The sequence below is a fragment of the Sminthopsis crassicaudata genome, chromosome 1, assembly GCF_048593235.1.
Source record: "Sminthopsis crassicaudata isolate SCR6 chromosome 1, ASM4859323v1, whole genome shotgun sequence".
In the NCBI taxonomy this organism is placed as follows: Eukaryota; Metazoa; Chordata; class Mammalia; order Dasyuromorphia; family Dasyuridae; genus Sminthopsis; species Sminthopsis crassicaudata.
In genome coordinates, this window is record NC_133617.1 from 411,040,786 (window position 1) to 411,058,288 (window position 17,503).

Below are 17,503 nucleotides of genomic sequence, written 5' to 3' on the forward strand. Positions count from 1 at the left end.
TGACAAATTGAACATATGGGAGTAGATGTGATAAATGACACTAAAGAAAAAAGAGAAGAGGGCTCAAAACAGAGGTTGCAGGATTTGGGACAGGAATGTCACATATAGGGAATATATGTAAGCTGGATAACAATTCAGCAAATGGGATTGAAAGCTGTAAGATAGAAGGAGAATCAAGAGAAAGTAGTATCATGAAAACCTAGAGAGAATAAAGTATCCAAGGTGAAAATTTGATCAACAGTGTTAAATACTCTTGAGAAGTCAAGAAAGTTGCAGATTAGATCTGGCAATTAAGAAATCATTGGTAATTTAGGGAAGACAGGTTTCAATTGAGTGATGAGGCCAGAAATTAGATTGCCAAGGATTTAAAAGCAAATGAGAGGAAAATGGAAAAATCTAATTTAGATGGCTTTTTTAGAAATTTAGTCACAAAGGAAGAAAGAGATATATAGAACTAGCTGGGTTAGTAAAATTAAATGAGCATTTTTAATGATAGAAGAAATATGTTCATGGTTGCAGGCAGCAGAGAAAGAGCCAGTAGAAACTAAGAGAATGAATATTAAATTAAAATATAAAATGAATATCATAGAGGGATAACCTATAAGAGAAAACAGAATGAGAAGGGATACGGGGTCATGTTAAGGAGTTAGCCTTGATGAGGATCTGAAAATTAGTTTTATATGTGGGGTTAAAGATAGTAAGAAGTCAAATTTAGGAGACTAAAAGAATGATGATGTTTTTAACAGAAATAAGAAATATGGAAGAGAAAATAAGAAGAAAATAAAGATAATGAATTTTATTTTGGAAATGTTAAGTTTGAAATGTCTCTGGGACAACCACTTTAAAACATCCAGTAGGCAGCTGGTGATGTGGGAGTGTTGCTTGGGGGATAGATTAAGTCTGGGTATAAAGATTTGTGAGTCATCTTTTTAGAGAAGTTAATTAAGCTCATAGAAGATGATGAGCTCACTAAAATAATTTGTAGAGAAAAAAAGCCTCAAGATGGAGCTTTGGAGAATATCCAGAATTATGGAGAATGATCCAGTAGAGTAGAGTAAAAATGAACCATTTTCAGGAGAACCTGGATACAGTGATATCATGAAGACCCAGGGAGAAGAGAATATGAAGAAAGAGAAGTTAAGTAACTGAATCAAAAGAAAAAGATAAATTGGGAAGACTGAAGTCAGAAACGACCATCAAAGTGTGAAATTATGAGCTCCTTGGCCATATATCTAAATAGGTTTCAAATGGATAAATGACTTGGACAAAATAGGTCACAATATAAAAATAAAAGAGATAAGCAAGGAAGGAAATACTTTTCACAAATTCAAGACAAGAAAGAGCTCATGAATAAGAAAATGATAGAAAGTATTATTGATGATAAAAATAAGATAATTTTGATTATCTAATATTTAAAATGTTTTATACATACAAAAACAATAAAGCTACAATTATATGGGAAACAGTTAATTGGGGGAACATTTTTGTAGTAATTTTATCTTCAGGAGAAGATAGGAAAGAATGGTCATTCATTCAATTAACATTTATTATGCACCAACTGTTCTAAGCAATGGAGATAAAGAAGAGACAAAAGATAGTCCCTTGTCTTTGAGGAGTTTGCAATCTCATGGGAGAAACAGTATGCATGCAAATATATAAAACAAGTGATATCCAGGAAAAATAGGAAATAATTAAAAGAAGAAAAGCACTGAGATTAAGGGGGATTAGTGACAGACAAAATCAAAGGTACATGCAGAAAACTGACTTTGATAAAGATAAAAGCCACATCATTACCAGAAATTGGGGAAAAGGGATAAAGAATAAGAAATTATGTTAAAGCCTTTTGTATTAAAGTGAAAAATGTAGCTCAAAATGAATGGCTTCATTTCCCCCCAGAAAAGTAAAGGGTCTCTACACAGTGAAATTTCCAATGTATTGATCAATTGTGCTGATTGTTTACATCTCTAAAAAAATTACTTGTTAGATGGAATCAATCTCTGGGAGAGGGAGAAAGGATACTTGGGATAATATGATGATATAAGAAACAAGATATCCATAAAAATTTAAGAAAAAGATATTCTCAGTTAAAAGAATGCCAAGAAGTATAGGAGGCAATAGGGAAAAAATTTGAAATAGCTTTTGAGGGGAATGAACAATCAATTAAGGAGGAATAAAAACAGGTCCTGTTATAATGGACTTAACATGAATTTATAATGTACTTGATCAACACAATTGATTCAATTTCTACAATTCTTTCAGCTGTATATGAGCAGCAGTGGAGAACATGGAGAGCAGTTTTCCAGGGCTTAGGTCTGTCAGGGGATAAGCAGCAATATGACAACTAACTAAAAAAATTTAGAGTTCATAATAGTCCGGAGTTGAACTATAGGGTCAAGACTGAGAAGGAAGGAAAGTGAAGTCATATCAAGGGTAATAGTCTAAAAAATAATGAAGGATAAAGGGATTGAAGGTCAGAGCAAAGAAAGAGAATAGGTTTAGAAAAGGTGAGGCATAAGGAGAGCTGCCATAATGGGACATTATTGTGTGAGAGAATAATGTCAGAGTTTTTATTAAAGAAATGGAACAATTTGGGATAATGGTGAGATGAAAGTTGCAACTATCCCTCTGTGTGACTGTGGTGGAGTGAAGTAGACTGAGATTTAAAGAGATTAAATACCTGGGAGGTTAGGGAGTTTGAGGGAACATTAATATGGATGTGAAAGTCTTCTAACTATAGCAGGAGTTCAGGAGGAAAGAAAGATGGCAATGCTAATGCTGAATTTCTTGATTAAGGAGAAAGAATGAATTTTGACGGGAAAGTTTGGTGGAATATGATCTGGATTAGGTAGGAAACTTAAGTTGAGTCAGTTTCAAAACAGGAAATAGTGCTGATAGTAGTAAAAGGGGAGAGTTTGGAAATTGTAACGGAAAGCAAGGGATAATTGAATTCCTCATTAGGGACAGTGTTGTGGAGGATGTCAGGATCAGCAAAGGGACCGACAGTATTGGATAAGACATCTTAGGATGGAGTGTCATCAAGGAGGATCTAGGTCTAAATGAGAACTAATAAACAGAAGGATTACCAAAAATATGGAACAAGGATGAATGGAATTTTGTTTAGTATGGAACAGAAATTCCAGAGGGCCCATTGAAAGAGATGGCCAGGATTGGATAAGAGTGATTTAAAGATGAAAGGATGGGAATGAAAAAAAAAAGGGATAACAAAATAAAGAGTAATTTGCTCCTATGTCTAGTGACTGAGTTATTTTAGAAAGAAAGACTGGGAAATTATTAATCATAATCCAGAGGTAGTAGTGAACATCAGATAGGCAAGTATTCTTGTAGTGTCCAAAGGGAATTGTTAAAATCTGGCCTCAGATACTTCCTAGCTGGGTGATCTTGGTTAAATCATTTAGCCCTGTATGCCTCAGTTTCCTCCTCTGTAAAGTAATCCAGGGAAGGAAATGTTAAACCACTGTAGCATCTTCTCCAAGAAAACCCCAAATACAGTCAGGCATGACTGAAACAAATAAACAACAAGAACAGCAAGAACAGCACAACTGCCAAGAAGTATTATTTCCAGGCAAGGGTCAGTGATATATAGGATCTTAGTCACTCTTACTTTATATGTGTAAATGTGTGTGTATGTGTGTGTATAGGGGGGAAGTTGGAGAGAGAAGAGGTGCTTTCTCTTCCCCAGAACCAATGCTGTAACTGGTTGCAGCAGAGAATCACCAATCAAGAAAGCAATATATATATATATATATATATATATATATATATATATATATATATATATATATATATATATATATATATATATATATATATATATATATATATACAGAGAAAGAGAGAGAGAGAGAGAGAGAGAGAATGCCATCTACTTTGCCAATGTGATTTTTTTTTCAAGAAGTCATTTAGAATAATTATTTGAAAGGCTATAATGTTGAGAATTAAGGATGCTGAATTTGTAAGGACAATTTGGATCCCATATAGAAATCCTGAGCATAGAATCATGCCCTATGAGCAGAACAGGAAAATAAACTTGGTCTAAGTGAAAGATTGCATGGCAGAGTTCAGTACAGAGAAACTTAGCTATTAAATATAATCAGCAAGAAAAAATGAGTTTAAAATGTTTCTCCTCTTCATTTTGGTAGAACACTATTCTACAGAATACATTCTGAATTAAGATACTTATGTGTATTCAGCTTAATTAAATATTTAATCACATGTCATGCACCTATTATTTCTGCTCCTATCATTTTCCATAACACACAGTAGATTTGGCTAATTTTTAACATTTCTGTTGACTTTCTAGAAATCGAAGACTCTGGCTTCATACTTCAACCACTCTCCCCATTTTCTAAAAACCCTCCCTTCCCTCACCACCTAAAGATTACTAGTGATTGAGCTGGATTAGTAATCATTCTCCTGACATTTCAAGGTTCTTTTTACCAGAATGAAATGTTCATGACATATCCAGGTTGAAAAGCGAAAGCACCTTATGATCTGTTGTGAGTCCTACATATTCACATTTCATCATCCAAAGCTGATACTTGTTTTTAATCAGAAGGAAAATGCAAAGCCTTGTATAATATGAGAAGAGGAAGTAAGGGCTGGAGACTAGGTGAGGTCATTTAATTAAAAGGTGTAAGACAAATAGACCATCGGATTTAGCTAGTCCTTTTAGAAAAGCCTGCTTAGCAAACCTGAGTGATAAGCTAAATTAATACATGTGAATTTTGAGGGGGAAGAAATAGGAAGGTAGGGACAAGGAGAAGAAGGGATCCTTTTCAGCTTGAAATCTCAGATGATTTGGTTTTCTTTTTCAGGTTCAGGGTTAGAGACTAAGCAAAAAAAAAAAAAAAAAAGCAGGAACAGAAATGCATGATTGAAGAATATGTTCAGAAGGACATTTCTGCCTTTCATTTCTTCCTCATCTAATGGAGGGCAGCACTGTAAGTCATTTGTCAGCCTTTTCCTCTAGTTATTGAAACCTGGAATGTTGTTTGAGAGAAGCTTGCAATGAATAATTTCATTGTTGTACATGTGTACATATTGTGGGGAACAGAGTATGTTTATAGGGTGTTCTAGAAAAAAATTTGACTTCATACTTGATTGTTCAGAATGTTATAGACACCATAATGATTTAACCAAGTGTTTTGTGGTATTATTATTATCATTATATCTCCATCAATGATTCTTTTTGGAGCATTCTAAGATGCTTGGTGCTATATATGCAGTGCTCCCAAAACTTTTGTCTTTCAGAAAAGATATCCTTAATATTCCTAATGTCTGCAAACTGTCCACAATCCTCCTCTTTTAAAAAAGACTCTTCCTTTAGAATGTCAGAAGACAAAAGTAATAGCATAATTATTAAGTATGATTGAAACAAGAGTCAATGAGCATATGTTATATTGGGGAAACTTTAGGGGAGCACATTGATTATCTATATGAAGTGTATACATTTTCACAGGAAATCATAACAAGGTAATAGAAGGGAAAATACTGAAAGACTAGAGTTAATTTATCTCCTTTGGGAAGAACAAGTAGCCCTAGGAGTAGTTTATTACATTTTGTTCACTGTTGGATCTAACCCAGCACCACTGCTGTTTAGCAGTGCTTTATATTTGGGATAGTGCTTTATATTTGAAGAGTTATTTCACAATCACTTTGCTAGTTATTAGACTTTAGAATATGAGCATGCAAAGTATGTGCCATTAAAGAACAATAAATATGCCCACCAGAAGAACATTTCCTGGAACTTTATTTTTTATTCCCATCAAAACAAGGTAATGGATCTGAGATCCCATGAAATGCCCTCAGTTTAAATTCCAGTTTTGAATATGTTGCAACCCAAGTCTATACACTGATTAATGGATAAGGCAGGGAAGAACAATTAGTAAAGAAATGAGTGAGGTTGCAGTTCACATTTCTATTGTCAAGGATAAGCAGTGATTTATAGGAAGAGTATCTCTAGTCACCATGAAAGTCATTAGCTCCCACAAGTTGGTCAAAATATCTTAAAATTTCACTCTGAAGCTGATACTACATTTTGTCTTACAAAGCTTAGAAATTTTATTAAAGGTAGGAATAATTTTTATTTCATAAGTAAAAGTAAACATATGTATATATGTATGTATGCATACATATACTATACATATAGATATATTTGGTTTTCTGTTTACCTTTTTTCCTGGATTACAAACCACCAGGCCATATTCTGAAAATAAGTGTTGATGGGAAAGCCACATAAATATGTTTGCAAATAGTTACAATTGTAACTAATCATGAAGATCTATGTTCAAGTTCTGCCTCTGACATACACATATAGTTGTGTATATATGCATATATATTCATGTATTTCTGTAGGTAAGATTCTAATAATAGACTTTGGCTTACACAGACACACAAAGATAAAGACACAAATACATACACACATAAAATGCATATATATGTGTGTATATATATATATACACATATATATATATATATTATATATATATATATATATATGTCAGGTTCTCAGTTGATATATAAATAGTTGAATGATAATGGATAAATAGATAAATAGATAAAAGCATTTATTAAATACTCTGTTCCAGATACTGTGCTGGGAATACAAATACAAGCCATGAGAAAGATAACCTCTACTTTAAGTCTCAAGAGGAAAGACATTATATAAAAGGAAACTGAAAAAAGAAGTGATGTGTTGAAGTAGAGGGGTTATATGCATGAGAATCATTATAATCCTAATCATTACATTGTAAAGTCTTTGAAAGTGAGACTTTCTTTTGAGTTTATTGTTGTTGTTGTTTGCTTCTTTTGGTATCCCCAGAACTGAACACTATTCCTGGTGCAAAGTAGCTGTTTAGCAAAGTAGCATTGATTGATAGTTTGGCAGCAAGAATCTATGTAGAGATTTAAGAACTGAAGTACCCTGAGGCTCTATTCACTATGTTCTTATGAAAACATTTGTCAATCAGAAAGATTTGGGGTCAAGTCTAAGCTTTGACACAGACTCACTGTGTGCCATCTGGTGAATCACCAGAAATCAACCTACACACATGTGCAGCGATGACTGGACCAAACTTGTGATTTTGTTGGTCTCAGTTATTCTCCTACAAATGCAGCACCTGCTCTACAACTTTGATTGATTTGTGGGAGACACTGGGAGATAAGGCATTTGCTGAATGTCAAATAGTTAGGAAACATCAGAGGCAAAATATAAATCCAGGTCTTCTTGATTATAGATGTGTCTATTTTAGAGAGATTTTGTTTCATGGTGTGACCTAGTGCCCTAAATTCAAGTGCAGCTTATTTGGGGACCAATATAACATGTTTGATTTGTAGATAAGAAAGAGTAAATGCTAAATCAGAATAACACTTGTAGTTCTATTATAAAATATAAACGTTTAGTAGTTTAAATGCACGCAGATATATACACAGTTCCAAAACCTTAGTGCAATTTTAGTCTTTAGTACATTAAGAGTTTTGGAATATCTTGTGCATACAGTGCTGTTATTGTTCAGCCATACCTTACTTGTTATGACCCCATGGTACATGTTGTCTTTCTTTCTTTCTTTCTTTTTTTTTTTTTGGTCATAGATACTAGAGTAGTTTGCCACTTCCTTTCCTAGTGAATAAAAGCAAACAGAAGTGGCCAAGTTCATACAGCTAGTAAGTGTCTGAGACTTTGTTTTTGCGAATTCAATTCTTCCTGATTCCAGAGCGACTTCCTATATATACGTAAAAATGCACACAATGCCCAGCACATGCCACAGTGTCTGTTACACAGTGTGTATTTATTTATTAGTCTTGAATTCTTTTGAATTGTTTTTTTTAAACTTTATAACTAGTGCCTTAATATAGTTTAAGAGAATGTCCTCTTTTAAAAAATATAACATCATATGCTAAAATAAAGTTTTCATTTTTCACCTTCTGATCATCTAATGGGAATTTTAAAAAAAAGTTTTACCTTAAACATTAGCATATAATTTTAAGTCATTTTTGTTGATCTCTACTGGAAACATTTTTCCATTATCCATCCATTCATATTTTTTTTCAATAAACATTCTTGGATGACCACTTTATATAAGGCATTATGCTAAGTGCTAGACTACAAAGACAGATATAGCAAAGGCACTTGTCTTGAGATATTTGTAGTGCAACAGGAGGAAGAAATATACAAGTAATGATGAAACAAGGAAGAATGAAATAAGGTCAGGCAAAAAAAAATGATTTTAACTTGGCTGAGGGAATGTACTTTGGGGCAAGTTTCATGGAAGTAGAATCTGAGTTGGTATTTGAAGAGAAGGAAGAATTTTAATCCTAGAAATTAGAAGAACTCCATTTTAGTCATAGGGCATGGAGACAGAATAGGGCAGGATTAAAACATATCATGGAGAATAGTGCACTCTATCTGCCAGGTAGCTTAATGGATAGCATCCTGAACATGGAATCAAGCAGTTTTATCTTCCTGTGTTCAAATCTCACTTCAGTCACTATCTTGAGACCGTGGGTAAATCATTTAATTTTATTTGCCTCAGTTTCCTCATTCACAAAATGTTTTTTTATTCATTTTAAAATTTTTCTTATTTTCTTATTTTTTTATTCTTCCCTTTTGAACTTCATTTTTAATTTTTTTTAAAACTGATCCTTTGCTCATGGTATAGGAATTTAAGATTTAAAATTTGAAATTCCAATTTGCTTTTAATGACCTAATATCTTTTCCAACATTGAAGTCCATAAAGAATTTAATCAATGAAATAAGCTGGGCTATTTGGTATAAGAGATTATTCTGAGTCCCTTATTCAGGCTCAAGTTATTGTCCTGCTGAGAGTTTAAATTCCTCGGAGAATCACCTACCTTTATGAGTTAACTCCGGAGAATTCTGCCCCTGGTTCAGAGATTTTTCTTGCTACAACTAAATACAAATTCCAGCTCAATGAAGCTCAATACTGCAAAAATCATTCTTCTGCCTACATTGTCATGGCCTTGCAACCGTCATCCCAGGCTTCTTTGGGTCCTGCACTGAATCCCTCCTCCCAACTTTTTCTTATATACTACAGATTATAAATATACTTTTCCTCAGGAATTTATTCATAAAGGAAAAACAAAAGGTAATGATGGAATTTTGAATAGGAAATACAAAAGGAACTTCTCAATGAACAGGGTAGATAAGGTACTGATAGCTAATTATTTCCTCCAGATAAGTACAATGATTAAAATTCAAAAACAAACAAACAACAAAAAAACAACAAGCCAAAACAAGCTCTTGAGCATTCATTTACAAACATCATATTTCAGGCCTTATAATCACCATATTTCAGGCATAATCACCATTATACTCTCCCAGGAGGTCAGTTCTTAATATTTTATTAAATATGATATTTATTTATTATGATATTTTATTAAACTTCTTTTTTTATTTTTTATTTTTTTATTATTTTTTTTTATATTAAACTTCTGAATAGCAATTTCATCCTCACTCTGTTCAACTTCCTCAAGTTTCACTTCTGGCAAATCAGAGCATGTCATAAGCCTATTCTCTTGGTGAGGGCTATCTTCTCCAAGAAGCATTATGATCATTGCAGAGATCATCTCCTGCAGTGCAATTGGTACCAACTTAAAAGGAGGCAGGAGTCCCAGCCTTTTCAGACTCATGAAATTTCCTCTAAGTCTGGAAGTTTTCATCTCAGGATAGCTATTTAGTCATGTCATATACAAAAGAGATAGCCAGGGCCAGGATCTCCAGTTTCAGGCTTATCTAAGCACATGTGCTAGATGCCAAGTGCAAGTAGTCACTATTCCCATAGGGAGGGGTGAGAATTCCCTTACCCACTTACAGAAAGTCTAATGTGAAGTTCTAACTTACATATTCAGGTATTAGAAAGAAAAGACTGAAGATAAGTAGTCTTCCTGGATCAGTGGCCAGCACTCTCCCTCCACTGCCATCATAGGGACCAAGGGATTTCTGTGATATTCCAAAGTCCTTCAGCACTCAATATATGCCTGAAAGTAGACAGGTAAGCTTATCTTAGTTCCACTTGCTTCTATGGCAGAGCTTTTTAAACTTTTTCCATTTAGGACTTATTCACCTGAGATTTTTTTACATGATCCTGTCTGAAATCTGAGCCAAGGTGTTTCTGGCAGTGTTTATGTATGCACAATGCAAAATGTACATGTTGTATGTTTAGAACCAAGGTTGGAGTGAAGTTAAGCAATAACATGGGCACATGCTGCCAAAACATCCATTACACATTTGATTTTGAATTAATTTTTGATTGTTGTATTCAGAAACTTTTTACTGTTGCCAATTTTTTTTACAGCCCCCCATATTCAGTTACATGAATAGAACTTTGCTCTATGGAATGTGTTCTATCTCCCAGTTTTTTAAATAGCAGATTTCTCAATCTTGCCCATGTCGAAAGTATATGGGCCTAATAATCCCATTACTGGTAGATCTGGAAGTTGGTTCTTGCTTAATTTTTAACATGTGCTGCTTTGCTCTTCTTCGAGCAGTTACCACCCAAAACTTCATCTCACTTCCCAGGTATTCACTATATCAATTCTAGATGATGTGGATACCCAAGTGGTTTCAATCCTGTTACAGCCCAGAACTCTAGAACTCAAGCCTCAACTTCAGTATCTCCAATAGTTCGAATTGGCTAGCTTTATCTGTATTATACAAATAGTTATATAATGATAACAATAATATCATATATATATAATGTATGGTAATACAGATTATATAATTAGCTATATGATGAAATTATAAGTTATATAATTCTATTCTATTGTTATTATATAGTTCTTTAAGTCTTGCAAAGTGATTTATATGAGCTTATATAATCCTTTATGGCTTGCAAAGTGCTTAGCATATTTTCTCACAACAACTCTATGACACAGATGTTATTATTAGTCCCATTTTATAGATTAAAAAGTTGAGAGTTTGTATGACAGGCATATATGAGAAGAACAATAGTGTAATAGCTTCAGAATCAGGAAGACCTGTATTGAAGCACTGCCTTAGATATTTTAGCTGAACCAATTTTTTTTCCTTCATCAGTGAGAAGCCACTAAAATTTATTGAGAGAAAGAAAATGTCAAGAATCTCAAGGAAAGTAGAGGAGAAAATAGCAATGAATAAGAATAGCACTTTTAGATCTTAAATTATAATAAAATCATCAAAATAATAGTATTTGATACTGGTTAAAATAGAAAGGAAAATCAGTGGAACAGACTAGATAAGCAAGTTTTCAGAAACAATCAGACTCAATAATCAAATGTTCAACAAGCATAACAATATAAATTATTTTGCAATAGATCCTTCATCTAATGAGAACTACTGTGGAAACTGGAAAGAAACTTAACAAAAAAAAGTAGTCTTAGATCAATGTCTTAAACCATGGCCACTAAAAAAAAGCTCAAAATGGATATGGAACATGAATATTAAAGCTCCACTCATTAAAAAAAATACAAGAGAAGCAGATCAGGTATTTTTTATAGCTATAGATGAGGAAAAGTTCTTAAGTGAACATAGGATAGAGATGATCACAAAAAATAAAATAGATAATATGAATTATATGAAACTGGAAAGATCTTTCATTAACAAAATCAGTACAGCTAGGATACTCATATTTCTTGATGGAAAAAATGCTAATTGTGTATGTGTGTGGGGAAAGATCTTAGCATAAAATATCTCTGATGTTGGTCTTATGTCCAAAATTTAAAAGGACTTGACACAATAAGGTAAAGGAAGTCACTAAAGGTTTTTCACAGGGTATGTAATTTGTAGGGGAAAGGGATGGATGAGATGTGAGATTCATGTGATAGAGGCTGTATTTAATTGAACTGGATTTTATATGAGGGATTAAAAAGGGTACAAAAAACTGGCAGAATTTTTTTAAAAAGCACTTCAATTACCAAAGACAGAGATAATGAAGGTCTAAAGTTGGGTGCAGGAATGAAAATGGAAAAAAAAATTTGGAGAAATGACAAATTTGAAATTAGAAATATTGGAATTTAGCAACTGATTGAATGTGGAAAGTAAAGAAAAAATGTAGCAGTCAAAGATGACTTTAGAGTTTTAATTATGGATGAATAGAAGGATAGGAGTTTCATTAACAGAAATAGGAAAGCCACCTTTGGGGAGAAGACAGATTTGCTTTTGAACCTATTTTAAAAGGAAAATCCATCTAGAGGGAGAAGTGTAGTGAGTAATTTGAAATACAGATTTGTAGCTTAAAAGTGGTCAGTGTTGAAGTATTGATTTAAGGTCAGTCTTGTAAAAGTGATAGCTGAAGTCTGAGAATGGATGATATTACCAAGAACTATGTTTCACCTATCCTAAAACAACTTTCCCTTGACCCGGTTATCTTACAGCTCACATCTCCTGTTTCCTACCAGAATTTTAAAAAGAGTAAATAGTATGTTTACCAGCTACTGAACCCTCAGCCTCTTCTAATCAGCCATCCATGTCCATAATCTTGTAGAAACTTCACTTTAAAAGGTAATTGGTGACTTCCTAGGTAGGTTTAATGACACCTTCTTGAACTTCAATCCCTATGATCTCACCACAAACTTTGTCACTATTGACTATGCCCATTTTCTTGATAGTTGGTCTTCCATTTTGTCCCATGACAATGTTCTCCCCTGGTTTATCTTGTACCTTTGACTCAATTTGTTAATGTCTTGCCTTATCCCATCTCTCAAAAAGGAATACCTTACAAGTTTCTATACTCAGTACATTTCTCTTTTTCACTCCATTATCTCACTTAAGCCCATCTCATCCACTTTTGAGGCTTCGAATACAATCTCTATGCAAATCTCCTCCCATCCTCCATAAGTCCTTTCTCTCCTCTTAAATTTTCTCTTTTATTTCCAATGGTACCATCATTTCAACAGTCATCATAATTAAAATCTTGAAACAAGCCCAGACTCTCCTTTCTACTTCTTGGTATCTAATTCATAGATAAGAATTATCTATTGCTAAGGGCAGTTGGAATACAGGATTTGGAGTCAGATGGATCTTTGTCTGCCACCTAATATACATATCACATCCAATCAATTATGAATACTTCAAATTTCTACTTCTATAAGTTCTTCAACTGTTCTCCATCCAAATAGCCATCACTTAAATTCAGATCTCCTTTACCTCATAATTATTACAATGACTTCTTAATTGTTTTCTGTGTCTCAAGCCTATCCCCACTCAAGTCCACTTTTCACACATTAAATAGAATTGAATCAGGCACCTATGTGCCTAGTGAGTAACAGAGATATAGTTTGAATGAAAAATATGTGTATTATCCCATTGTGCAGCTGAACTCATAACCTCTTGAAAGGTTCTGCTTCAAATAGATTTCATAAAATTCATGTTAGGGTTCAAGAGAGCAATTCTACTTTTCAGTGTCTTGTATTTAGGATTTTCAATGCACTATTGAATTTATCCTAATTACCTTCTTATTTCTCTTGCTGATGAAATATTTGGACCACTAGACTTTGAGAGACCCAGCTTTGAAGTAACTAAACCCTCCTAACTATGGAATATTTGGGAACTAAGATGAATTTTTATATTAGCAGAAATTTACATGGCCCATTTACATGGTCCACTATATCCAGCCAGTCCCAAATATCTTTTATCCTATTGCCTTGCTATCTCCCCTCCCACCCCACTACTTTCCACTCATTTGTCAGAAAACTTAATATGTACCTTCCTTCAAGGATCTTAAAATCTAATAGAGAGAAATAATACACATAGGAAAATAGTGACTAATGAGGATTATTTTGGTCCTGGAAAGTCACAGAAATATAAATAGAAACATAGGGGAATCTCTCAACACAGACTTTTAGTGATAATGTTAATCCGATTACAACTTCAGAAGGGAAAACTTCATGGAAAGTATATGATTTTTGTTTTTCATTCATTCATGGTTTATGATCTTAAAAAAATCCTTTCACTAATACAAGGTAAGTTGGTTATAGAATTTGGTGATTTGATCAATTGAGACACATAGTTTATCTGACTTTCTCCCTTGGATTGAATGAAGTTAGTTGTTATTTATGCAATAGGGTAAAAGATATTTGGGACTGACTGGATATGAAGGAACTATTATAATAGAGGAAAAGATGGAGGTGGTGGGAGCAGACAACAGCTGAACCTTATTCTCATCAGAGTTGGCTCAAAAAGGGAATAGTATACATAATATTGAATATAATAATGTTGTGAATTGAATTCACACAATGTGAATACAATAATATTCACAATATTGAAATATTGTTCTTATATATAATTAGGAGGGAATAAAATAATAATTTTTAAAAGAAAGAAAAAAGAGAAATTTTTAAAACTGCCTAAAGATAAGCATAATTCTATCTCATCTCTTTCATCTTAGAATCTTCCTTTATGTAAGCTGGAAGGATCCTCTGAAGTCATCTCATCTAATCTACTGATTTTACAGATGAGGAAATTTAAGGGATTTATCCAAGATTACAAAAGTGGTAAATGCCAGAGGCACCATCTGAACTCCAATCCTTACTGTAAGAACCAGCATTCTTTTGCCCAAATCATGCTTGTCCCTCCTTGTTGCTTTTTCTTATCACCTGTATACAGTTTTGTCCTGAGTTGGTATAGCTACACGGGTCAAAAAAAAATACTTGGCATAGACCAAAGCTATTTGGGTATAGTAGTGGTCTATATGCTTGCATCTCATTTTCCCTCTCGGACTCAGATACTGAATTTACTGGAAACTAAAAAGCGACATGCAAAAAAAAATGTGTCAGAGTCTAGAATTAGTGCCCATAATTGAAATGCAGGAGATTGCAGAATGTAAATCGAGGCGAGCTTAAGGATGGGAGGTTTTCTGTTGACAAAATATTCTTTTCAACTTTTCTTTGGGATATACTTCCTTTTTTTACTCTGAAAGTGCGCAACAGCTTCAGAGATATGAATTCTATTATTGCTATATTGTTCCTAATACATTTTTCAGCAGCAAAAATGTCTTTGTGCCACTAAACAACAGCTACTTGCAAGCGAAAAGGGAACAAAAGCTCATAAAACCACAATAAAATATTTATTTGTCTTCAGCAATAGGATTAATTTTATCACTGTAGATTTATGACCCTAGAAATTCGTGGCTGGATATTAAATATATCAAAATAGCAGAACAAGGCGCTCGTATTAGGAACTGTGTTGTGAAACTTATGATTTATTGGAGAGAACAGATTTCGGTTTTGTTTCTTCTTCTTCTTCGTTTTTTTTTTTTTTTTTCCAAAGGACTTAATAAAACAGCAGCAAAATTGAATTAGCCTGGCATAAAGTTTAATTGCCTGACAAAAATTTGATACTGCTATTGTGTTACTGTTTATATATGGCATATATCAGACTGGTGGGTTCCTCCTCTCTATTCCCCCCCAAACCTGAATAGTAGGGTGATAATGTGTGATGGTAACAAGGGATGTGTTAGAAATGATTCTTTTCTGTACCATGTTTTGCTTCCTGAAGTGAAAAAGTTCCTTTGACAGTGGCCTTTCCAAAAAGGGAATACATGGCTTTTCAGCTCTGTAGCTTCTCCCTTGGCAGTCTCTCAGTTGTAAGCCAGACTCCTTAGGAGTCCTCCAGCTTTGGAGTGCTCTAGCTCTTGTGATAATGTGTCTGCCTTAGTGATGTTCAGAGCTGTTGCTCTGGGAGGGTTGTCTTTTTTATGACAGAGATAGCTTGATGGTAGAAAGTCATAAAAGACAACACAAAATCTACAATTTTCAATCTTTCTGGGTTTTGAATTCCTACTACAGATATGAATTACCCTCTTCCTCCCCACAAGAATTTGGTTTGTGCATTTGTTTTGTTGGGTTTTTTTTTCCTTTTCTTTTTAGAGATCCATGAAGTGTTGTTTTGAAAACAAAACAAAAGCAGACACCTGAGCTTTGAGTAAAGGAAAGGGAACTGGATATCTTTCTGTGAGGAAAGATGATAGGCTAGCTGCTAAGAAAAACCTGTCATAACTCAAATATCAAAGAACATAAGAATAGAAATGCCAAATTCTGGTGATATTACAGTTCATAGCTAGGGACCTTTAGATCAGTGTTTTCTAACTACCTCCCCTCCTCTTCCAACATGTTTGCTCTTCTCTGAAATTTTACCAGGACATAAACTTTTAGTATCTTAATTCTATAAGCCTGTATATATAAATGTAATTTTGTATGTGTATATATGTATATATATATATATGCATATATGTATATATATTCACTTGAAAAAGTTATACATTATATATTATTATATAACACAATGTATATGTACAAGGAGCAATACTAAGTTCTTTCTGGAGGGACCTAAAGTCCCCTAATATATGCATATATTGCCTGTACACATAAACTTGTGTTTAAATGAATAGTTTTATTCATATACATGTATAGGTAAACATGCATATAGTGGACATGGATGCACACAACACATACATGCACATAAATGCGCTTGCACATATAGAGTCCACAGTCATACATTTATGAGTATATGTGTGTATATACACATGCACATGTATTCATACACACACACACATATATATATATTTACAAGCACACAAACATATATGCAAATATACACTTCTCTTTCTCTCTCTGTCTCTGTCTCTGTCTCTCTCTCTGTGCATTAAAATCCTACTGTTCTAATTCTATACTTTGTCTTGAACTTTGGAGAGCTATTGCATTAAAGCTACCAAAAGTAGTAGGATGTACAGTTAGAAATTGAAATATTTTACTCATTCATAGCTTGTGAAACCTCAGTCTAAATTAATATCATGTCTACCTCCATCCATCTCCTCCAGTTTAGTGATGCTACAATCCAAAATACCAGGAGTGGTCTCAGGGAAGGGTGTAAGAAACAATCTAAATGTGTTAATCTTAGCAGAATTCACAGGAGAATATGTTTTGGTATGAAGTTAGGTGAGTAAAAATGTACCACTTTGGGCAGGTAAACAGGTAGCACATTTAGGCTAACTCATTTTCTTTGTTTTTTCACATTTTTTTCCAGACTAGATTAGCTGGTTTTTATTGGCACCACATATTCTTCATCCCAATGCTTTCAGAGGTTTTGGAAAATGACTAAGCAAGCCATTTACATTGCTATACTGTCATTCCCCCTTAGAATTTTACCAATTTGTCTTTCTTGCTTTTATCTTGGAGGCAGTGAAATTGTCACATGTCTCAGATATGCTTGGGAGACTGGTTAGGTCTAAAAGGGACCAGTGTTTTTTTCCTTTTAACCAAATTCAGTTTGTACTGCTGTCCAGCTGAGGAAAGTGCTAAAGATAATATAAGGTATAAAGCTGACTCATTGACAGCCAATCATTATGCTTTTGTCTTTTAGTCTGACTAGGAATGACTCACTGACAACCAATCAGGAGAATTTTGTCTGGAAATGTTACTCAGATTAAAAAAATCCTGAAGATCTATAAGATTTAATAATAGAATGAAAGTTACATTGTTCTGCTCTGCT